This window comes from Schistocerca cancellata, chromosome 4 (genome assembly GCF_023864275.1).
Source record: "Schistocerca cancellata isolate TAMUIC-IGC-003103 chromosome 4, iqSchCanc2.1, whole genome shotgun sequence".
In the NCBI taxonomy this organism is placed as follows: Eukaryota; Metazoa; Arthropoda; class Insecta; order Orthoptera; family Acrididae; genus Schistocerca; species Schistocerca cancellata.
Window position 1 is genome coordinate 694,494,956 of NC_064629.1, and position 25,264 is coordinate 694,520,219.

Here is a 25,264-nt window from a genome sequence, read left to right on the forward strand (position 1 = left end):
TAGATTACTTGGAAAGAGGCAGAACCACAACTGGACTCCGTTATGCTTCCCCTGCTGGATCGTTTGAAACGTCCATTGGTTGAAGAACGACCAAGGTTGGCACACAAAAAATTGCCCTTTCACCAGGATAATGCGCCATCCCACATGTCAACGATAACAATTGTGAAAGTGCATGAATTGAGCTTTGAATTGTTCCTCATCCACCCTATTCGCCAATCTTAGCCCCAAGTGGTTTCTTCCTGTTACTATACATGAAACTTCGGCTTGCCGGGAAGAAATATCCATCAATTGGGGAAGTGATAGTTGCAGTCAATGAGTATTTTGTAGAGTTTGACAGTACCTATTTTTCCTATGGGATGAGAAAGCTGGAGGATCCCTGCACCAAGTGTATATCCCTCGAAGAAGACTAAGTCGAGAAGCAAGGTGAGTTGTTTATGAAACAAACATTTTTTCTTGCTTTTGTATCAGACTTATCAAACCACCCTCTTACAATAATAATCCAGTGTACAGCGTCAGAAGCTCCACGACGCTGTTGCTGACGATGTTGTTGTCTATATAAGACTATAGAAAGGTTTCATCGAGATATCAGTATAAAAATGCAGGAAGAACTTCAGAGGAACGACGATTGTCCATAAGCTGGCATTAGACCCTGAACGTAGATATATATAACGTGTTGCCCGTACATAGGCAAAGAAATCTATTGCTATTCGATAAAATCATTGCCGATAATTCTCTGGAAACAGCAACTACTGTGAAATACCTAGGACAAAGTGTACGGGACGACCTACTGTGGTTTGAACACCTTGATGTAATCAAGCGTGATAGTCTATACATTTTGAACCCTTCGATACCAATGAAATCGGTAACTGCATTTATAAGTAGAAAGATACGAAAAAACTAGGTTAAATAAAAGTCATTATTTAAAATTAACTCTACTAAGTTTCGCTAAACATGTGTCAGTTAATTGAAACTATATCTTTGAGCCGGCCGCGGTGGCCGTGCGGTACTAGGCGCTTCAGTCCGGAACCACGAGACTGCTACGGTCGCAGGTTCGAATCCTGCCTCGGGCATGGATGTGTGTGATGTCCTTAGGTTAGTTGGGTTTAAGTAGTTCTAAGTTCTAGGGGACTGGTGACCTGAGATGTTAAGTCCCATAGTGCTCAGAGCCATTTGAGCTATATATCCTTGACAACGATGTAAATAATTTAAACCTCTTTGCCTTAACTATGATTTCTGTCCGTCTTGTTGTTCGCACTTGGCGGGAAGTGTTGTGTATAATGACATCAAGTCATGTTTGCGATGCTACAGAAAGCAGACATAGTTGTAATTTCTAGCTCAATGGAGCCAATGGACGTTACATTTTGTCAGTATGAGACCTGTAGAGTTGAAAATACAAAAGGTTAAAATTGTAGACATCTTTATTTCATTTCGTAGTTAGTGATTCATCAGTCATAGTCCTGGAAACAGTTTACTATCTTCGCACAATCAAGGCTTGTGACCGTAGTTATATTCCTGGTAAGAAGACATCGAGAACAACTTCAAGATAATGAGCTAAGTAAAAAGTTATATTTTAGTAAAGTGAACATGCCCTTCAACGCCATTTCCTTCGGAATAATGACGAAAGTCCGTTCAGTGGACCTGTCATTATATAGATGTTATTGAAGTGGTGTGTTCTTTTTCCACGGCGTCATGTTGCCTTTATAGCCGTCCATAATAGCGAAAGTGTTGCCGGTGCAGGTTTCTGTTCACGAACTAACCTCTCGATTATGTCCCATAAATGTTCGATGGGATTCATGTCGCCCAAATCATTCGCCCGATTTGTCCAGAATATTCTTCAGACGCATTGTCATCCATCAAAACTCTATCGTTGTTTGGGAACATGAGGTTCATGAATGTCTGCAAATGGTCTCTAAGTAGCCGAACATAACCGAGGACCCAGTCCATTCCATGTAACAAAACCTACACCATTATGGAGACACCACCAGCTTGCACAGTGCCTTGTTGACAACATGGGTCCATGGCTTCTTGGGGTCTGCGACACACTGGAAACCTATCATCAGCTCTAATCAACTGAAATCGGTACTCATCTGACCAGGCCATGGTTTTCCAGTCGTCTAGGGTCCAACCAGTATGGTCACGAGACAAAAGAGGCGCTGCAGGCGACGTTGTGCTGTAAGTAAAGGCACTCGCGTTGTTCGTCTGCTGCTATAGCCCATTAACACCAAATTTCGCTGCACTGTCCTAACGGAAACATTTGTCGTAGAAAATGAACACACTTCATGAGCCACGATCGCAGTGTAGACACTTTTATTGTTCCAAGTTGACCCGTTTCAACAGCTTTCCGCTATCATCAACAGATGTAAGGGAAAACAAAGATAATAAGGGGGACGGGGTGGAGAGAGACAATGCCTTGTTGAGATCAGGATATGACGTATTATGAAACATACAATATTCCGCGTACCTTGTGGAACTTGCTATAAAATTACCATGTTACATTACATGAAGTCAAAGCATGAAAGGCACTCCCTACGTATACACGAACTGATAAAAATCCAGTTGATAAAATACACACAAAAGATAAAAAGTACACAGTTAAAATCCTAGTGTCGTCCATGCAAGTTAGCGACGAACATGATTCTCACTCGCAAGCACCACGCTGCCGGCAGTGTTAACAAGCGTCGGCAGACCCGCTACGAAGTTATCTATCTCGCCACTGGATGGCACGTGTAGTACATGCTAAACAAGGTTGCTACATAGAGCATGCTAAAGGATAACATACGGTGGTTACAAGCAATGAATAGCGATGCGCCAGAAAGAAGGCTGAATTTGTCAAAGTGCCCGACATAACAACTGGGAATGCACACTGGCCATACATATAAAATTACCATTTCCTTATGTTCCATGTAAAATCTGTAATAATTACATACTGTGTGTTTATTGACAGCGCGAAAAAAAACAGTAATAATAAAAAATAACAAAGCAATATGACGTAAAAAGAATAAAACCGCACTGGTGCGAGCGCAATGCTAAACTGGCCACCGGAAATACCTGGAGTGTTCCCCCCCCCCCCCCCCCCCCCATCCTCCCCTTTCCATGGGATATTTTGCGGGACATGGCAATTTTATACCAACTTCCCGAAGGTGCGTACGATATTATATATTTTACATACCCATCACATGAATTGTAGTCTCCCTTCACCCCCTCCCCTCTTGTTGTGGTCTTCAGTCCTGAGACTGGTTTCATGCAGCTCTCCATGCTTCTCTATCCTGTGCAAGCTTCTTCATCTCCCAGTACCTACTGCAACCTACATCCCTCTGAATCTGCTTAGTGTATTCATCTCTTGGTCTCCCTCTACGATTTTTACCTTCCACGCTGCCCTCCAATACTAAATTGGTGATCCCTTGATGCCTCACAACATGTCCTACCAACCGATCCCTTCTTCTAGTCAAGTTGTGCCACAAACTCCTCTTCTCCTCAATTCTATTCAATACCTCCTCATTAGTTATGTGATCTACCCATCTAACCTTCAGCATTCTTCTGTAGCACCACATTTCGAAAGCTTCTATTCTCTTCTTGTCCAAACGATTTATCGTCCATGTTTCACTTCCATACATGGCTACACTCCATACAAATACTTTCAGAAACGACTTCCTGACACTTAAATCTATACTCGATGTTAACAAATTTCTCTTCTTTAGAAACGCTTTCATTGCCATTGCCAGTCTACATTTTATATCCTCTCTACTTTGACCCTCTTATTATCCTTGTTTTCCCCTTAAATCAGATGATGGCAGCATAAGACTTTTGAAGCCGGTCATCTTGGAGCAATGTGTCCACACTGCGATGGTGACGTATGAAGTGTGTTCATTTTCAACCATACCGATCGCCCCACAGCACAGCATGTGTACCTTACGTTTGTCGTACGCCCCCACCTTGATTTTTTGCGGTCATTTCATGCAGTGTTGTTTGTATGTCAGCAATGACAACACTACGCAAACTCCGCTGCACTCGGTCGTTGAGTGAAGGCCGGTGGCCACTGCGTTGTCCATGGTGAGAGCTAATGCCTGAAATTTGGTATTCTCGACACACTCTTGATACTCTGGATCTCGGAATATTGAATTCCCTAACGATTTCCGAAGTAGAATGTCCCATGCGTCTAGCTGCAACTACCATTCCGCATTCAGAGTCTGTCAGTTCCCGCTGCGCGGCCACAATCATGTCGGAAACCTTTTCAAAGAAATCATCTGATGGATTGGCGACTCCATAGGGTGATGTGTGCACAAAGACCATATACGTGGAATTAGAAGGAAGGTCAGCGTTGGCCGTAATATTGATGGTTTATTGACAGCAAAATCGATTTTCAATCACATAGTGATCATCTTCAGTGCTGTAGTGTCATAGGCACTGGTGTCAAGTTATTATCTGTAACCAAAGCTATGAAAGGATTACAATAAATATTTATACCTTGAGTATGCAATACTGCAACCATCTGTGTATGTGCATATTGCTATCCCACGACTTTTGTCACATCAGTGTAGAGAAGATTTAAAGAAAAGCAGCCAGTTTCGCCACGGATTCAATCAGTAAGTGCAAAAGCGTCCCGGGGTCATCTAACTTCAGTGGCAGATGCTTCAAGAGGGGCGTTGTACACCACACTATGGGCTGTTGTTAAAATTCAGAGGACGTACATTCCTAGAAGAGTTCAAAATGGTTCAAATGGCTCTGAGCACTATGCGACTTAACTTCTGAGATCATCAGTCGCCTAGAACTTAGAACTAATTAAACCTAATTAACCTAAGGACATCACACACATCCATGCCCGAGGCAGGATTCGAACCTGCGACCGTAGCGGTCGCTCGGTTCCAGAGTGTAGCGCCTAGAACCGCACGGCCACACCGGCCGGCCCTAGAAGAGGCAACCAACACATTGCCTCCTCTTATAAATATCTCACGAAACGACCATGAAAGTGAAATGAGAGACATTCGAGCTCATACAGAGGTTTACTAACAACCGCTCTTCCTGAGCAATATTTGCGACTGGAATAGGAAAGGGGGAATTGATGCCGCGCGGGATTAGCCGAGCGGTCAAGGCGCTGTAGTCATGGACTGTGCGGCTTGTCCCGGCGGAGGTTCGAGGCTTCCCCCGGGCATGGGTGTGTGTGTTTGTCCTTAGGATAATTTAGATTAAGTAGCGTGTAAGCTTAGGGACTGATGACCTTAGCAGTTAAGTCCCATAGGATTTCACACACATTTGAACATTTTTTGGGGGAAGTGATAGTGGTAAACCAAGTACCCTCGGCGGCATACCGTAAGGTGGCTTGCTAAGTATAGACGTAGATGTTCAGCTGTTAACTCGATATAACATATAGGTTGGAGTTTAGTAATAAAAACAATTTCCATAAGACGTTTTCTTGGAGAGCAGTATGGTGCGCAGTCTCCTCTATAGGTGAGCTTCACTTTCCAAAAAATTTCCCAGTAAATCAAAGTCGATATTTGCTTTCCCTGCTACCGCCCTTACGTGCTCGTTCCATTTCATGTTGCTTTGCAACGTTACGCTTATGTATTTAATCAACGTGATTGAGCACACTACTAATGCTGTATTCGAACATTACGGAATCATTTTTCATACTCAGGTGCATTAACTTGCATTTTGCTACCTTTAGAGAAATCTCTCACCACATTAACTAAAAATTTTGTTTAAGTCGTCTTATATCCTCCTACAGTCACTCAACGCCGACACCTTCCCGTAGACCATTGTCTCGTCAGCAAACAGCCCCAGAGTGCTGCTAACTCTATCCGTCCGATCATTTATGTATATAGAGAATGGTATATACATAGCATAGTACAAGGGGCGATCAAAAAGTTTCCGTTTGAGGGCGTTGCTGCAGCACACACGCAACGTAACGCTACTCCGATGCGGGTATGTAGGCACCGACATGTAGGCAAGGGATTATTATGGCATTCGCGTCTTTCCGACGTGTGTGCGGTAAATACGGAAATGTGAACTATGGCGACGTCATTACCAAATGCATTCGAACAGGATCAACGTGCTGTCATTCTTTTTTTGGCTGCCGAAGGACAAACACCGGTAGACATTCATGGGAGAATGAAGAATGTGTATGGGGCAGCATGTCCGTCGAAAACTGCCGTTGTGGAATGGCGAGCCAAGAGCAGCTGCTGCTTCATGCTAACGCACGTCCCCATGTTGCAAATGGAACGCGTAAGTTATGCCACTCGAGCCGGCACGGTAGCTTAGCGTGTTCGGTCAGAGAGCTGGTTGGCCTCTGTAATAAAAAAAATAAAAATAAAAAAAAACAACACTGAGTGGAAGGATCAACAAACGAACTTGTACGGATGTCATGTGACGTCCGCAACGGCCAAACACAACGGTCAACAACGAACAAAATGGAAAAAAAGAGCAGCCGCCCCACAGTCCTAATCTCTCCCCATACGATCATCACACATTTGGTCCCTTAAAAAAGGCCTTGAAGGATCGACGTTCCTTGTCGGATGAGGATGTGCAGCAGACAGTTACGGTCTTCTTCACGCAGCAGGACACTGTGTTTTACCAAACGGGTATCTTCAATCTGGTGCGTTGGTAGGATGATTGCCTCAGTGCTCTTGGGGGTTTTGCTTGACTCGCATATCGGTTCTGGACTGCGTGGCCTTCGAACGGAGACTTTTTGATCGCCCTTATATTTCGGCGTTGGTTCATCAACGAGCGTCGAACTCTTCTCTAGAATGCCAAAAGACTGTAGGAAACTTCCTGAAGATTTATGTTGCTTTGATAGCACTGGAAGACTTGGGGACTTACGTCACTAAATGCTTTATTACAGAGAGCAAAAAGTATTCCCTGAAATGAATTGGGGCGCTCAGATTAGTAACTGCAAATCCCAACAGACCTCGAATATTGAGACAGAAGCATGACTGTACACTCCTACCATCTACCTTTCATATGATGAAGTATCAGATGAATTGGGATATGCCAAAGCTCTCATTTTCCACCTTTAATGTCATATCCCAACTATGAGTGGTTTACTTTATGTCCGCTACAATTTCATGTCGTTATACACAATATGGCGCTGTCTGTAGACGTTATTCCTGGAAAAAAAAAACTAGTGGGAAAGGCAACTGAACAGATAATAAACAAAAGGAAGTTGAGCAAAAATTGTGAAAATGAAAGTTTTTGACCCTATCTCACACAGATTTTTCATACCAGGGCACTCATATATGGTTTCAGATAGGGAGTTTTGCAGCTATTCAGAAGAATAAAAGGAAGATGTAGTGTATGTATAGCCCTAATCAATGGTGTGATGTTATTGCAGTAGCAATAGTAAAAATCCCTTTCATCATTAATTAAATGAACAGGGAAATTTTGTTGACGTACAGAATGGTATTGCCTCAAACTCTGTAATTAGAAAAAAAAAGGATATTGATTGTGCTCCTTTGCTTTTACTTAAGGCTATATCCATTATTGTAGGGCATGATAACCCTAAGATTGTTAAATTTCGTTTATCTTATCCTAACTTTGAAGTGCATCAAAAAGTTAGTTTTATGAAAAGAGGTAAAATTTCACGTGGTTTATTGTTAAAGTTACAGCTGAAGTACAGTGAACACAGGAAGATAAAAAAGCTAAATACAATGGCGTGATGAAAGTATTGAAATATATACCACCCAGCTATAATGTTTTTTATCTTCTTCATGATGGTGTTGATGATGAAGAAAATGTGAAGATTTAGAAGTAGAGCTGGGTTAGTTATTTCAAGATGTTAAATTAAGGAAAAGTCAATTTTACAGCATTTTTTTCTCTTCTGTATATTTTTTTTGTTTTAATAAAGAACATAAAATCAGAAAAACTATTAATTATAATGGTTCAAGAATTTGCACATGGACTTGAAATCCCTTACTTTAAAGACCAAGAAAATATCAAGTCATGATGTTGACAACTCCCCTCGATTAAAAAAGAAACAGGAAAGTCAGTTTTCTCGCAATGAACATTGGTAGGTCTCCGTCGTTACTATTTTAGGCGCCTCAGTTATGAAATGAATTAAATGGTTTCTATATATCTATGGGGATGAAATCAATGAAGGTGCAATTGTATTCATTTAATGAAATGTTGTGCTGAACTTGCATTATAATAAACCTATGGCGACAAGTGACGTCTGGAACAAATTTTCAGTTGTTACCATACGTTTATTTATCTCATTATTATTTTATCTCCAACAAGCTGTGTTTGTTATTTTTGTTCATTTGTGATAGATTTATAAGCTCTAAGGCTCCATCTTCAAACTCCTTAAATTTGATTCTCCATAATAAACTCCTGATGACATTGTAAACTAGCCGCGGAGACTCAAACGTTAATTCGAGTGTTGGTGTGTCTGTAGTGATACAGAAAAGGACTCAGTTCTATATGGCAATACTGCACAATTGGTTCTAGCTTATATACATATATAGAAACGGTAAAAGTTGATAGTTTATCTTTAATTTCGGACATTCTCGAGTGCCCATTATCGAAGGCTGCTTGCTTTGAAGATAAGAAATGAGCATTGCCACTTGAAACGGATCATGCAACGGAAACAGATACCTCTATCAGAAGCCGACAGTTATTCTGATGTAGTTATGTAGCAGGAGAAATTGAGAAAACTCAAATTACATCCATTGTATCGGACTGGTTTTCCAGAATTTTTAAACGAAGTGCCTCTGTGGGTAAGGCACTGCACTCGCGTCTGTGAGTATCGACGAAACCGATTTTCGAATAAATGTATCTTCCAACTGACTGTGTGGATATCAGCCAAATACTTGCAAAACATTTGCGTAGATGAAAAATGCACCGTGGTTCAGGATCTACGTTAAGATGAAGGCCACTCTGCAGGGCAAACCATTTCATATGTCGGAGGAAGACAAGGGTACACCAAGTCTAATAACACCATGCTGTGTATAACACTATGGTTTTCAAACCATTCTTCGGACTGGGGACAGTTTTACTTTTTAAAATGCAATTCCTAAATATTTTTGCTTCTTCCAAAAAATGAAATACTTCTGGTGATTACATATCTATTGCGGATTGTTGAATGTGTAATCGGTTAAGAGGCATACAGAAGAAGTTTCGTCATAAACTTCCGTCATGAAGACGAGTACTAAATTACAATCAACACATGCTGTTGTCAGATATTCCAATAAAATCGGTTAAATGTTGTTGCTGGTACGCTGTGTAATAAAAAGAAAGAAGGGCTACAAAAAGTCACAGCCTACTTTATTTTTCGTCTCTTCGCGTACGAATAAGATGATACTGCAGAACAGGCATACGTCAAAAAAATATATCTGAAGTAGAAAAAATTGATGGTTCAAATGGCTCTGAGCACTATGGGACTCAACATCTTAGGTCATAAGTTCCCTAGAACTTAGAACTACTTAAACCTAACTAACCTAAGGACATCACACACACCCATGCCCGAGGCAGGATTCGAACTTGCGACCGTAGCAGTCCCGCGGTTCCGGACTGCAGCGCCAGAACCGCTAGGCCACCGCGGCCGGCGAAAAAATTGATGAGGATTATAATGACTGTGATGGTGTTGATGACGATAATACTTAGCATGGTGATTATGATGATGACGTTTTAACGGTTGTCGTCATACTCATTGACACAAGTACCATAATCAAAAAGTATTTATAGTTTAGATAAGAGCTCTCAAATTTGTCACGAATGGAAAACATTTTCGAGCCTATGAAATGTAACGATTAAAAATTTTCGAAAACTAGACTACTTTAAAATTAAATTCAACCATTTATGTCCTAAAGGCTTAAAACACTATTGACGTTACTTTATTTGAAGGCAGTGTGTTTTGTGAGGAAACAATAATCTTATAGGTGAAGAGCGCCTTACCTTCAGAGTAAGTAGGAAGAATGGAAGAACCAAATTGGTTATCTAAAGGCCACATGTCAGTGAACATAGGCAATGCTTTATGTTCAGTAAAGATTTGTGTCTCTTTAAGTTGAGCGGATAACTGTGAGTAATGTTTCAGAATTTTACCCAGCATTGCAATCTCCGTCCAAGGTGACACAGCAAACTGGCTGCCTCTGACGCGTGACGCAGTCTGGATGACTGCGCAGTTTGTATCCAGCAAAGCTGCGTGCTGGACGCCGGAGGTAGTGCAGTTCTTGCGCTGCTTGCGAGGCTGTGTGCTACATAGTATTGCATCCGACTGAATGAAGAACACAGAAAGTCTGTTTTTTCTGATAACGTATCCATTAATATAGAGCGTCGCCAGTGCGTAGGCATATGCCATGGTCTAAAGGAAATACTTTTTTCATCGTGAGGTAAAAGAGGAAAGCATCGATGTCGCGAATTGTTGTATAGATATCAATGTGGATGTAATATGAGTATTTTCATTGAAGATGAGGGCCCCCTCTTTCTAAACTATAGTGGATTTTTATTTCTCAAACTAAAAGATACGTTACTTAAAAATCAACACCTTTACAAAGATATTTATTTTTATCTCAATAGTACCAAGCAGCAGACGATGCCTGTAAAGTAAGCTGCAACAATTTCGTGTAGTGAGGTCAAGGTGACAGTTTCGCGGCCTGCGAAGAGATAATGTCGTTTACAATGAAATTTTGTTTCTCTGATACATGTACATTTCTCGCTATACGGTAAATCAAGTGACAGTCTGATTTGCGGGAAAGTTGCTTACTGTATTTTTATAAGGTGTCATGTTGTGCGCATTTTGTTCAAACTGTTGAACTAAAATGACACGCTATTATAAAATTCTTTATTTAGGGTCGTTTATCACCAGCGGAAATTCATACAAAGCTTGTTAAGCTTAGCAGTTTGCTCCATAGCTGGCAACAGTTAGAAAATGGGCAACTGAATCAAACGTAGCTGTGCGGTGATCCATCTCGAAACTATAACCACTGATGAAAACATTTTTCGACGTGCGAGAAGATGCGTAATATGGTATTGAACAATCGACGTGTGAAATAGCTAACATCGCAAACGTAGCAGAAGAAATATTTCAGTGCATTACATGAACAATTAACCACGAGAATGCTCTGTGCAAAACGGATGCAGATTTGTTGAATGCTGACGAAAAGCAAAAGCGAAAACAAATATTTCTCTGGTTTAAAGGAATTCTATTGATCTTTTATTCCGATTTGTCATTTAGGATGAGAAGCATGTCCACTAGGTCATGCCAAGAATGAAACAGCAGTCGAAGCAGTGGCAGGGCCCACTGGCTCTGTGTCAGAAACAAAGAACTTGATTACATCTGCGGGAAAACTTTATAGCCAGTGCTTTTAGGATGCAAAAGGAATTATTCCGTTAAATTACCTTATAAATCTGGCTAATAGTACGCAAGTCTTTTCGATCTACTGGATGAACAGATAGGCAAGAACAGACCTGGGGAGCAACAGAGAAAACATCTTTCACGTGGACAGTGTACCTGCCCATAAATGGGTCTAGACAGTGGGAAAATTTAAGAATGTGAAGTACGAATTGCTGTAGCATTTACACTCTTTGGCATATTTGGACCTTCTGACTGCCATCTATTCCTAAATCCAAACAAATATGTGCAGGGAAAAAAAATATTTCGAATTCAATGACGAGGTTATGGTATTGCAGATGAATATTTTTCAGACCTTCCAGAATCTCAGTTCTTTCTGGGATAGCATCTACCCAATGGAAGAACCTCGATGCATTGATTTAAAAGGGAACTGAATTGTAAGCACTTTTTTTTTTTACCAAGAAAGACAGTCTTTCGTTGTCATACCAAAAACTTTTGAGCTGGCTCTCGTAGGGAGCTTGACACGTTTCACTTTTAACAAGCTCATCTTTCCAACACTAATCTGTCTCAAACTGAGCAAAAAGCACAGTGATACCAAACAGTTAACAAATTAAACTAGAAGAAACACATACCCGATCTCATTAAGTAAGTCTGCTCAGCAACCTTTGCACTTAAGTGTCATTACTGGCCTCTGGGCTCAGATGAAAACAAATCAGTAAGTAAATAAATTTGCCTATTTTCATTTGCTGACGGAGTGAGTAATTATCATTAAGAAATAAATTTTTTTGAAGGGAGCTGTGATATAGGAATAATTAATGGTTTTAAATTGTAATGACTAACTACAGTTTCACGAGATATATGTTCTCTAATGAATGACATAAGTAATTCATCACTGTACGTGAGCATAATAATATAAATAATTATATAACATTTGATAAAAATTAGATTCGCTTTTAAATGCGATCCTATCTAGAATCCCATCAACTGCCTGACATATTGTTTGGTCAGCTACCATACAATGCGAAATAGCAAAGTGAGTTTCGTAAGGAAACTGAAACTCTTTTTCCTGATTATTCCTTTTATTCCATAAATGCTTTTTGATTCAGAAAATAGTAGCACAGAGAGTATAATAGAACGAATGTCATTCTTGCGATTGTTTAGGTAAAAGTCTTTTTAACTATTGCATTTACTCACCTGTAAAGGAACAGCATCTTCTTACGTACAAAAAATGGGTTATAAAATGCATTAATAGCCTCTCAGCAGACTTGTTGCAAGTCGTTGCAGTATGCTGTATAAAGACACGTGGAATATGAAGTTAGAAACTAAGCAATACCATGAGTAGCATGAGGCGACAATACAGTTATGCTACGCGCTTCTTGATTACAAGCCGGCCGCGGTGGCCGAGGGGTTCGAGGCGCTTCTGTCCGGAACCGCGCAACTGCTACGGTCGCAGGTTCGAATCCTGCCTCGGGCATGGGTGTGTGTGATGTCCTTAGGTTAGTTAGGTTTATTTGATTACAAAGCAGAGCTCACAGCGAGGTATGGAACAGAGAACGTATGTTTTTCTAAGTGGCTATCGAGACCCCTGCTGTAAATGATGGCAAGAATTGTGCAGATATAGCGCCCCGCAGGCAGGAAGCGACGTTGTAGCATTGACACTAACCGTGGGAAACTTTCGCTGCGGTCAAAGACGTAGGGCAGACGTGGCCTGCGACAATGCAGATTACTGACCCCCTCCACGTCCGCCTGCGCGCCTGCTATACCAGCGACCACGTTCCTGCCGGCACCTTCCTACACCGCAGTTACCGTCAGACTCGATCTTTCTCTTGACGCATCTCAAAGTACGAGGTCGTTATCGATAAGCACTTGTCACACCACCTGTCACTGGTCCAAATTTTGTTTGGAAACCACAAAGTTCTCTATTTTAATGTGACACAACAGTCCGTCCACACAAGACGGCCATGTGTGTAGGGACATACAATATAAAATTGAGTTGTTCCAACTCAGTTGTACACTACTGGCCATTAAAATTGCTACACCAAAAAGAAATGCAGATGATAAACGGGTATTCATTGGACAAATATATTATACTAGAACTGACATGTGATTACATTTTCAGGCAATTTGGGTGCATAGATCCTGAGAAATCAGTACCCAGAACAACCACCTCTAGCCGTAATAATGGCCTCGATACGCCTGGGCATTGAGTCAAACAGAGCCTGGATTGCATCTTCAGCGCAATACCACAGTTCATCAAGAGAAGAGACTGGCGTATTGTGACGAGCCAGTTGCTCGGCCACCATTGACCAGACGTTTCCAATTGGTGAGAGATCTGGAGAATGTGCTGGCCAGGGCAGCAGTCGAACATTTTCTGTATCCAGAAAGGCCCGTAAAGGACCTGCAACATGCGGTCGTGCATTATCCTGCTGAAATGTACGGTTTCGAAGGGATCGAATGAAGGGTAGAGCTACGGGTCGTAACACATCTGAAATGTAACGTCCACTGTTCAAAGTGCCGTCAATGCGAACAAGAGGTGACCGAGACGTGTAACCAATGGCACCCCATACCATCACGACGGGTGATACGCCAGTATGGCGATGACGAATACACGCTTCCAATGTGCGTTCACCGCGATGTCGCCAAACACGGATGCGACCATCATGATGCTGTAAACAGAACCTGGATTCATCCGAAAAAATGACGTTTTGCCATTCGTGCACCCAGGTTTGTCGTTGAGTACACCATCGCAGACGCTCCTGTCTGTGATGCAGCGTCAAGGGCAACCGCAGCCATGGTCTCCGACCTGATAGTCCATGCTGCTGCAAACGTCGTCGAACTGTTCGTGCAGATGGTTGTTGTCTTGCAAACGTCCCCATCTGTTGACTCGGATCGAAACGTGGCTGAACGATCCGTTACAGCCATGCGGATAAGATGCCTGTCATCTCGACTGCTAGTGATACGAGGCCGTTGGGATCCAGCACGGCGTTCCGTATTACCCTCCTGAACCCACCGATTCCATATTCTGCTAACAGTCATTGGATCTCGACAAACGCGAGCAGCAATATCGCGATACGGTAAACCGCAATCGCGATAGGCTACAATGCGACCTTTATCAAAGTCGGAAACTCGATGGTACGCATTTCTCCTCCTTACACGAGGCATCACAACAACGTTTCACCAGGCAACGCCGGTTAACTGCTGTTTAGGTATGAGAAATCGGTTGGAAACTTTCCTCATGTCAATACGTTGTAGGTGTCGCCACCGGCGCCAACCTTGTGCGAATGCTCTGAAAAGCTAATCATTTGCATATCACAGCATCTTCTTCCTGTCGGTTAAATTTCGCGTCTCTAGAACGTCATCTTCGTGGTGTAGCAATTTTAATGGCCAGTAGTGTATATTGTACGTCCCTACACAAATGGCGTTTTCCGCGTACAACACTCTGTAAGAAATGAAAGACTCACAAAAGTAAAGTATAAAATTGTAATAAATTAAGAATTTGAAGCAGTAGTCTTCAAATTGTTGTAGCAATTCAAAATTTTTAAAGTTGGTGTTTTAGTGGAATTCATAAAAATAGTTAAAATATCATACTTATACTCTGCTGTCTGACATGTTCAATAAAAACAGTGCATAATTTTTTCTTTATTTATTGGTCACCGCTTAATTTTCTATCTTTGCTTCTTATTGCACGGAAATCACCTTTATCTTTAAGGGCATATTGTCTACAGAGTTAGCTCAGCTCTTTACAGAAAGGTCCTTTTGACGCAGTCATTAAAAACCCTGAAGTGAGACTCGTGACATTTCAATTTTACGATTCCTACCGTACTATATTGTTCCACAACCATGAAGTATAAATATCGTCAGCTCCAAATGTGGTGCGAATACCACGCTGTTTTTGTAGACTGGGTCCTGTTGAGATGGGTAAGTCCTAGCCTATTACAGACCCGAGAAGTAGTTCACCCATACATTTATGAGGAGATTTACAGCGCAAAGTGGGCTCGAGTAACGGTGCCAGTTGTACTTTTAACAAATCATTGGCGGAAGATGGGAACCAAAATTCGAATCCTGCCTCGGGCATGGATGTGTCTGATGTCCTTAGGTTAGTTAGGTTTAAGTAGTTCTAAGTCTAGGGGACTGATGACCTCAGATGTTAAGTCTCATAGTGCTTAGAGCCATTTGAACCATTTTTTTTTTTGAAACCAGATTAAGCACCACAAAAATACTAAACTCAGTCGAGGCTCTTTCAGTTTACGAATCTAACTCTTCACCAAGTAAGCTATTGAACTAGAAATGGTTGGTTGGTTGTTTCGGGAAAGGAGACCAGACAGCGAGGTCATCGGTCTCACCGGATTAGGGAAGGACGCGGAAGGAAGTCGGCCGTGCCCTTTGAAAGGAACCATCCCGGCATTTGCCTGGAGCGATTTAGGGAAATCACGGAAAACCTAAATAAGGATGGCCGGACGCGGGATTGAACCGTCGTCCTCCCGAATGCGAGTCCAGTGTCTAACCACTGCGCCACCTCGCTCGGTATTTTTTTTTTTTTTTTTGAACTAGAAACCTCTGGTGTATATTTAATCCACCTTGAAAGTCTCTTTCACTTGAACACATGGTTACTCTTCTAAACTTCGCCGCTTTACATCTTCCTTAAAACAAGGAGTGAAAAAAATGGGGAAGGAAACTGCATTGTCTGTAACTAAATATTCAGCTGCATAGAAATCAGTTTTCGTGAGTATTGGTTCCGCATGTTCAGTGGATTGGGCTGTATAGAAACATAAAATATATACTCGAATCTATTCCATTTTTCAAGGGAGTGAGCTGTTAAATCGGATTAACTTTTTTCTTTATTGTTATTTCATTTCCCTGTTACACGGAAGCGTGCGATAAAAGGAGCGAGGCTGGGTGGAAAAACTGTCATTGATACAATAGCAGTGGCTCGTCAGCCAAGCAAAGATATATGAGGGCACACAGAATTTACGAAATGCCGAAGCATTCATCCATTAAATGACTAGAAAAAATGTTAAAATGTGTGTGAAATATTATGGGACTTAACTGCTAAAGTCATAAGTCCCTAAGCTTACCCACTACTTAACCTAAATTATCCTAAGGACAAACACACACACACCCATGCCCGAGGGAGGACGCGAACCTCCGTCGGGACCAGCCGCACAGTCCATAACTGCAGCGCCTCAGACCGCTTGGCTAATCCCGCGCGGCAGATGACTAGACATCGTCACAAACCACACATCTGCTAGTCAGGATGACAATGTATTCTCTCTCTCCTTCTCTTTCTTACAGTGTGTCCCATTTTGTCGAGAACGTGGTCGATATGCTTGAAAGGATGTGATACGATCAAGGAGAAAATTATCCGTTATCTCACGTAAGAGACTGCCGTCAGCCGTGGCCAGGGAAACTACAGTGGAAAAAAAAGGATATTCCATCACTTTTCGGGAGCGCACCCAAAACAGCATTACTTCCTCTTTCAACATTGAAAACCTTCCAGCAATTGTCAAAACGAGTCGGGGACTGACTTCTAAATATGAAATAGTTTCTGGCGTCCCAAAGTTACAAGTTCTGAAATAACTCACCAACACGCATCAATAATGGCTGGATGGCTTTCAGGTGCAATTTCGGAACAGGAAGTAAAGATGTTCCGGGTGGACTCCCGAAAATGGTGAAATATTTTATACGCTGGTAAACTTCAAAATAAAAAAGAAAGGACTATCTGACGCAAGATACACTATTGCACTTATCTACCAGAAAGTCTTTCAGTGGTGCTTCATAAACTGTTTCTAAGAAGGCTACGTTATTATACAAGATAAATAAACGTGAGATCCGGAGTAAAGTTGATCGGGATTTATCGCAAACGCTAAACGGCAAAACTGTGACAGCTTGTCTTGTCGGTATAGAGAAGATTAGTGGCGGATGTTGCGAGATCATGTGCTAGAAGCTAGATATGCTCCACCAGGATGTGTCAGTTCGACTTCCGACTCTGCTGTAATGTATAAGGAAAGTCAGCAGCTACCTGGAAGCATGTGCGTACCAAAATGAAGGGGGAGGTGAGATCATAGGGGCTGTAACGCCCCCCCCCCCCCCCGTCCCCCAACAACATTTTACTAAAAACGTTTAAAAACATTAATAAAACCGACAAACTGCAGAGACCAGAGACAGATTCCTGACTGGAAATGGAGGAAAGAAGTTCCTTTGAACATTTGTCCGGAAATGCATCGTCGGCATGGCAGATGGCGCTGATGAATGACAGGTCCTCTGACCACGTGCCGTATGTTCCTTGTGTGCTGCAGGCTGTGTAGTCGACGCAGCGTATTGTAAGCAGCAGAATGGTCCGGTATTCATGTCAGGAACAATCGGAGATGGTGTTTGTGTACGCCAAGCAGATAGAAACGGTCAAGAGGCAGCACGGCTATACCGAAACAAGTGCACTCACAAACACCAACCACATCACACAACATTTCAAGCCTTTTTTGGGCGTTTGTGTGATAATGGATCCTTCCAGACAGACGAACGTGCAGAGAGGCGGTGGACTGTGCGTACATCGGATCTGGAAGACTGGATTCTACAGGATACTGAGACGAATCCGAGTACAAGCTCCAAGCAAGTGGCTCGCCAACACGGTGTAAGCCAAAGTACGATTATGTGTATCCTGCATGACAACCGCTACTATCCCTATCACGTGCAATCCCATGGAGGCCACTTTGAAAGTCTGTTGTGATGTGGATGCAATGCAACTCTGCACTGTGGTCCGGGACGATTTGTTGCCGTTGCACGCACACCGTCCGTTTCTCGGCACCTGGTCATAGGACCTTTTTTCCTCCATCCGTTCCTGCAGTTTGTCGGTTTTATTACTGTTCACCCTATATCTTTACAAGTATCAATTTTCATGTTTTTTAGATAAATTTAGTGAAATTAAAGTATCATGAAAATAGTCTAAAAGTGGCAAGGAATTCTATAAAATTACAAGCAGACTGGCTGCAGAGCGCATTCAGCCCAGAAAGTGGTGTCCGTTCGCATGCTGGCCGTATCTACTCCAACAATAAGTCCGACACGGTTCTTGAGCCCACAGGTAGAACCGGCAAACCGCACGAAGCTGAGTAAGGAAACGACTGCAAGAAATAGCATTCCCCTCACTTCCACACTTGCATAGTCAGAGTCTGCAGTCGTGGGTACACAACCGTAGTGCTAAGTGAAATACTGATAATGACGCGTGCACAATTCGATTTTATTTCGTGTACATTCCTGTTCTTGCAAGTTACGCTAAAGCAATGTACTAAGCATTAATAGAAACAAATTATTATATTAAAAAATTATACTGGTTGAAAGCGATGCATACAGAAGAGGGGAGAGGAAACGAAAAGAAAGTTCGCCGGTTGCGAGGGTATGTGATGTTATTTCAGTGATTACAAAATCGATTCAGTTTGCGAAGGATTTGGCAGTATGAGCCCGTTTATTAGTATGACGTTGCACCCTCGTCTGGCCTGGACGCATGCTCTGATTCGGTTGGGAAGGATGTCATACAGCCATCGTATCCTTCCCCGAAGCAAGCTGGCGCATAGTTGTTGTAACTGGTCTTTGATATCCTGGGTTCGGGCACTGGGACGGAGTAGACCTCCTAGCTGGTCCCTCACCTTGTATCCGGGACAGATCTGGGGGTCTTTAAAGCCTCGGGAGTACCTCGGCATCACGCAGTCAGTTCATAGAGACACGTGCCGTGTGTGGACATTGCCCTGTTCAAAAGTGGCGCAGCGATACTGTAATATGAGAGGTAGCACATGAAGACTTCCTTGAAGAATTGAAAAAAATAAATGACAAAAGATTAAGGAGTGACATGGGAGACGTATATGAAAGCATCAAGTGTTATTTTGAGAAATGAAATTCCTGACTGACCAGGAAACGCCAGATACCTCGTTGTCCACCATACGAGAGGAAACTGAATATCAAAATGTCATCATGGTTAGCAGAAAGTTTTATTTCACTTGTAGCAGTTCTAAGAATTCACAAATAAGATCAGATCAGCTGTCTAGTGAGCCTACATTTTTATTTTTCTTGCAGTAGTTGTTACAGCAGAGACATAACACCATGTAAGTATTCAGTCAGTAATCAGTAAATAATTGTTCTATTTCGTTTGCAACAGCTCTTAACAGTACACGATAAATCACACAGTTCAGTTGCTTAGTTTGTTATTTGTTGTTGTTGTGGTGGTGGAGGTGGTTTATGGATCTGTGCTGCTGTGAACGACCCCCTGCTCCGTTGAAATGTTCACTGGAAGCTTTACAGACTTGTTTAGCCACTTCTGCATAATATCTGCTTGTGTTTTGCAAGGCAAGCAACTCGATCCCAATACAAGCGAGTGTCGACATGTTCGCTATGAAGGCGTAGTTTTAACCGACGCTTCCCGGACGTGAATATAGCGTGCCGTTCTTTGCCTCGCACTTCCATGGAATATATTGACCCAATATTGTTGTGTCAACTATAATGAACGTGTTAGGGCCGCTATTTTAGTGATAGAAATCGTTTGCGCCACCAATCTGTGAATCGTGTAAACTTTGTTCTCTGTGTCATCGTATTCTAATTGTTTGTGTATCATGTTTTCTGAGGTGGAAATTGAAGACAAGCCCAGCATTTGCGTAAATGAGCGTGGGAAACCGCCTAAATGGTTAAAATGGCTCTGAGCACTATGCGACTTAACTTCTGAGGTTATCAGTCGCCTAGAACTTAGAACTAATTAAACCTAACTAACCTAAGGACATCACACACATCCATGCCCGAGGCAGGATTCGAACCTGCGACCGGAGCGGTCGCTCGGCTCCAGACAGCAGCGCCTAGAACCGCACGGCCACTCCGGCCGGCAAACCGCCTAAAAATCACCCTCAAGTTTGTCGGTGCTCCAGCCACAGCCGAATTGATTCAATCCGGGTCTTGCTTATCTTTCTGTCTCGAAAGGCAGCGCGTTGCGCATTACGCTGTTCGAGCAGGTTTCTCGACTAAGTGTTGTTTCTTTTTTTTATATATGGCTGCTTTTTATATATGGCTGTTTCTGAATCAGGGTAAGTCCATCGCTATGTGCTCCGAAGACAGAGTTAGCAGTCATTTCAAAATCTTGTTGTGACATGTCGATGAAACCAGATTTGCTTCCATTGCTGTTTTATGCAGTTGTTGATTCCTCCAGTTTCCTCATTCGAGCAATATTAAAGACATTCTCGGAAACGTTTCAAACTAGAGCACTTTCTCAAGGAATCAGTTCGGTTCTCAAGTAGGTCCAGAAAATCAAGGATCCCTGCCACTTGAGAAAACGTTGACCCAAAAGTAATAGAAAAGCAAACAGTATTCGAAGAGCATTGCCATTGCATTTGTGATTTTCACAACAATACACGAAATACTATTGGTTTGATTAACAAGAAAAAAATTATTAGCAGAAAATTTATATTTTTACTGAAAGTTGTGCTGTGGTGGTCTCTGAGCTGCTGTCCGTTATCATTTGCACAGTTTTGGTGGCTGTCGCTCTTCACACTGTAGATGCCTGCAAACATTATACACTGAGATGACAAAAGTCACGGGGTATCTTCTAATATCGTGCCGGACCTCCTTTTGCCCTAGCCGGCCGGGTGGCTGAGCGGTTCTAGGCGCTGCAGTCTGGAACCACGCGACCGCTACGTCGCAGGTTTGAATCCTGCCTCGGGCATGGATGTGTGTGATGTCCTTAGGTTAGTTAGGTTTAAGCAGTCCTAAGTTCTAGGGGACTGATGACCTCACAAGTTAAGTCCCATAGTGCTCAAAGCCATTGGAGCCATTTGAGTCCTTTTGCCCAGCGTAGTGCAGGAACTCGACGTGGCATGGACTCAACAAGTCGTTGGAAGTCCCCTGCATAAATACTGAGCCATGGTGCCTCTATAGCCGACCATAACTGCGAAAGTGTTGCAGGTGTAGGATTCTGTGCACAAACTGACCTCTCGCTTACGAACCATAAATGTTCGATGGGTGGCCAAATCATCCACTCAATTTGTCCAGAATGTTCTTCAAACCGATCGTGAACCATTGTGGTTCGGAGACATGTGCAATGTCATCCCTAAACATTCCATCGTTGTTTGGGAACATGCAGTCCACGAATGTCTGCAAATGGTCTCCAAATAGCCGAACATAACCATTTCCAGTCAATGATCCATGTAAACACAGCCCACACCACTATGGAGCCATCGCCAGCTTGCACAGTGCCTTGTTGACGTCTTGGGTCCGTGGCTTCGTGTGGTCTGCGCCACACTCGAACCCTACCCTCAGATCTTACCAACTGAAATCGGGACTTATATGACCAGGCCACGGTTTTCCAGTCCTCTAGTGTTCAACCGATATGGCCATGAGCCCAGGAGAGGCGCTGCAGGCGATAATGTGCTGTTAGCAAAGGCACTCGTGTTGGTGGTCTGCTGCCATAGTCCATTCACGCCAAATTTTGCCGCACTGTCCTATCGGATACGTTCGTCGTACGTTTCACATGGATTTCTGCGGTTATTTCACGCACTGTTGCTTGTCTGTTAGCACTGACAACTCTATTCAAACGCCGCTGCTCTCGGTCGTTAAGTGACGGCCGTCGGCCACTGCGTTGTCCATTATGGGAGGTAATGCCTGAAATTTGGTATTCTCGTCACAGTCTTGATAGTGTGGATATCGCAATATAGAATTCCCTAACGATTTCTAAAATGGAATGTTCCAAGCGTCTAGTTCCAAATACCATTCCGCGTTCAGAGTCTGTTAATTCTTGTCCTGCGTGTATAATCACGTTGGAAACATTTTCACATGAATCACTTGAGTACAACTAACAGCTCCGCCAATGTACTGCCCGTTTATACAGTGCGTACGCGATAGTACCACCATTTGTATATGTGCACAACGCTGTCCCATGACTTTAGTAACCTTAGTTTACAATGCAACTTTTGCACCGAAGGGCGTATTTTCTGCTGCACTAAATACTGACATTGTACTTCAGAATTTAACGTTTGTTCGCGCGAATTAAATAAAGCTGTTGAGGTAAGGCATGTTATCTTCGCGAGATAAAACTCTTGAGGTGAAGTTGGATTATCAGAACTTCGAGCGCGTTCAGCTTTGCACTACTATCGTTCAATGCGGCGTATTAGATGTAAAAACCCAACCGGATGTCTTGTTTCTTGTTGAAAGCTATGATACATAAGTTTGCAGCGCAGACTCTTTGGAAGCCTGTGCAGGAAGTGGAAGACTCAAAACATCTGTTGAAGTTGTATACGAAGCAAAACATGTGGTCGACACGCAAGCGGCGGCTTGTCTGCCTGTCTGCCGCAAGGGACATTTTCAGAGTTTTGTTTCAGCTTTTCTTAGTCAACCACAACACTTTCATTCTCTCAGAATGGTCTCTTTTCCGATGGCCAGACCAAGCTGTTGCGGTATTCCTGGCAGACAATCCCAAGAAGATCGTCACGACATGGTGTGACGAGCGGAAAAGAGACCATTATGAGAGAACGAAAGGAATACGGGCACCAAAAAAATGTTAAAATAAAACTCTGAAAATGTCCCTTGCTGCACATCGCATGGTCCAGTAGGGGTCATACGTGAATGATAATGGAACTGAAGCAGAAGAAATGAAATTTCTAAGAGGAGTGGAGGGCTGCACAAGATTTTGTAGGCTAAGAAACGAAGTATGTGAGAAAATCAAGTCTAATCGACAGATCTGGCTAGGACATCTACAAAGAATGCCAGATTCGAGACTACCAAATCAAACCTTATGTTTCAGATATTTAGGCACAAGATCCGTAGGAAGGCCAAGAAAAAGATGGTTGGATACTCAGAAGACAGAATAGGCCTTCGCGTAGATCAGTGGTTCCAAACTTTCAGTGCATCTCGAGTGCTACCTGCAACTCCTTCTCAGAAAACAAAGCTAACTATCCATATTGGGGGCAGACATTTGTTACACAACTTGTTTCCTCTGCACCACTCCTCTCCCTAGCGACACTCTTCACCCACACCATGAGCTCCGATTTAAAACCAAACAAATTAAAATGTGTGCACTATTCTTGAACCTACTGTTTGTAAATCAGTTGACTGCTGGACTCCTTATTGCTGAACTCCAGGAACTGGGAGGAATCAGACTACCAATCCTTTGTGTTTGACCACTGCCACTAATAACAATAATAATAATAATAATAATAACAATAATAATAAGTGTAGCGGCTACAACAGTATTGTAGCCACCGAAGGTTACTGTTTTGTTTTGATGTCAATTAATAGTTTACTTTTACGAAGTGAATGATGAAACAATTTCGGAGAAGGCATTTTCATGAAATATTTCACCATGCGCCAAAGAAACTGGTATAGGCCTGCTTATTCAAATACAGAGATATATAAACAGACAGAATACGGCACTGCGGTCGGCAACGACTATATAAGACAAGTGTCTGGCGCAGTTCTTAGATCGGTTACTACTGCTATAAAGGCAGGTTATCAAGATTTAAGTGAGTTTGAACGTGGTGTTACAGTCGGCGCACGAGCGATGGAACACAGCATCTCGCAGGTAGCAATGAAGTGGGGGTTTTCCCGTACGAAAATTTCACGAGTGTACCGTGAATATCAGGAATCCCTTAATACATCGAATCTCCGACATCGGTGACGCCGAAAAAAGATCCTGCAAGAACGGGACTAACGAGGTCTGAAGAGAATCGTTCAACGTGACAGAAGTGCAACACTTCCGCAAATTGCTGGAGATTTCAGTGCTGGGCCATCAACAAATATCAACGTGTGAACCATTCAGCGGAACATCATCAATATGGGGTTAAGGAGCCGAAAGCCCACTGCTTAACCGTGATGACTGCGCGACACAAAGCTTTACGCCTCGCCTGGGCCCGTAAACACCGACATCGGTCTTTTGATGACTGGAAACATGTTGCCTGGTCGAAGGAGTCTCGGTTCAAATTGTATCGAGCAGATGGACGTGTACGGGTATGGAGACAACCTCATGAATCCATGGACGCTGCATGTCCGCAGGGGACTGTTCAAGCTGCTGGAGGGTCTGTAATGGTGTGGAGCGTGTGCAGTTGGACCCCTGATGCGTCTAGATACGACTCTGACAGGTGACACTTACGTAAGCATCCTGTCTGATCACCTACATCCATTCATGTCCATTGTGCATTCCGACACATTGAGCAATTCCAGCAGGACAATGCGACATCCCACACCCCTAGAATTGCTACAGAGTGGCTCATGAACATTCTTCTGAGTGCAAACACTTTCGCTGGCAACCAAACACCCCAGACATGAACATTATTGAGCATATCTGGGATGCCTTGCAACGTGCTGTTCAGGAGAGATCTCAACCCCCTCGTACTCTTACAGATTTATGGACAGCCCTGTAAGGTTCTGGTGTCAATTCCCTTCACAACTACTTCAGACATTAGTCGAGTCCGTGCTACGTCATGTTACGGCGCTTTGCGTGCTCGGGGGGGCCCTAAATGATATTAGGCAGGTGTACCAGTTGCTTTGGCTCTTCAGTGTATATATCTCAATTTTACTGTTAAATGCATGGTACAAAGTATGCGTGTATTGGATAGAGTATCTGAGGAAGATGTTCATACATTCGTTTCACAACCTTACACTCCATCACATTGCGTCATACGTTAATGCTAGTATTTGAAAAAAAAAAATGTAATTATTGCTAACATATGTAGCCAGTGTTACTGTCTTTTCCAAATAATGATAACAGTAATAATCTTTTAAAATCAAGTTAGTTTCGTGACCGAAACGCGATTCAATCCTTTTGTTTCTATCCCTTAAACGATTACGTTTCCCCCGCCCCCAAATTGGATAATGACACCCAGGTTTGGAATCACTGGCCTAGACCATGATGAAATAGTGAAAATGGTGATAATAATAATAACAGTAACTGATGCTGATGAAAGAAATTGCAACCTTCGGTGGTTTCATCCTCTTCGGTTTTTTGCAAAAGATATGAGCGGGCCAGTC

The 25,264-nt window shown here is 42.7% G+C and overlaps 1 protein-coding gene across 2 annotated transcripts in view; it reads left to right on the top strand.

Annotated features, from left to right (window-relative positions):
- LOC126183602 (glucose-6-phosphate 1-dehydrogenase) overlaps nt 1-25,264 on the top strand; it is a 288,517-nt gene that overhangs the window by 136,428 nt on the left and 126,825 nt on the right. The window lies entirely within an intron of this gene.